We start from the raw sequence: 615 nt of genomic DNA, 5'->3' as shown, positions 1-615 counted from the left end.
CCTCTTTGAAAAGTAATTTTTTTTACTACTTGGAAGAATTTCACTATGGAATATTTTTGGTATGTTTGAGGCCCAAACATATAAACCAGTGTGTCAAACTCATGTGGCCCACGGGCTAGTTGAGTGATACGGGACTGATTCACCGTCCAAATGAATGGCACAGAGCTGGCCCCATGGGCCAGATCAGGCCTACAGACCCCGTGCCCCCTGTATGCTGGTTTCAGCACCCATGGTGCCCACTCCAGCCAATTCAAGGCAATGCCCATGTACGCTGTCTGGTTGGACCCAGATGGGCAGGAAGAAGCCTGGCGTCGCCAGCCCTTGGCTACAGCTGTGGGAACAGGCTGTGATATGGGACTTCTTGTCACAGTGCTGCTATGGGACTCCAGCATGATTGCTTTTGCTTGGGTACTTGGGTAGCCAAGCGGGTGCAGGAGCACTTTAAAGTTTGCTAAATGAGCTTTAGTTAAAGTGTCCCTGCCACCATTTTTCAGTATGAGGGTCTGAAACACATGACATGGTAATTACCACGTTCCCACAGACTAATTGTAATTACAGAGCATTGGAGCAGTCTCAATGTATGTGTATAGAGGCACCCTGTGATGCTCAGTGTTG

Source organism: Alligator mississippiensis, chromosome 1 (assembly GCF_030867095.1).
Source record: "Alligator mississippiensis isolate rAllMis1 chromosome 1, rAllMis1, whole genome shotgun sequence".
In the NCBI taxonomy this organism is placed as follows: domain Eukaryota; kingdom Metazoa; phylum Chordata; order Crocodylia; family Alligatoridae; genus Alligator; species Alligator mississippiensis.
The sequence above is the reverse complement of the archived record's forward strand: the minus strand, read 5'-3'. Positions refer to the sequence as shown.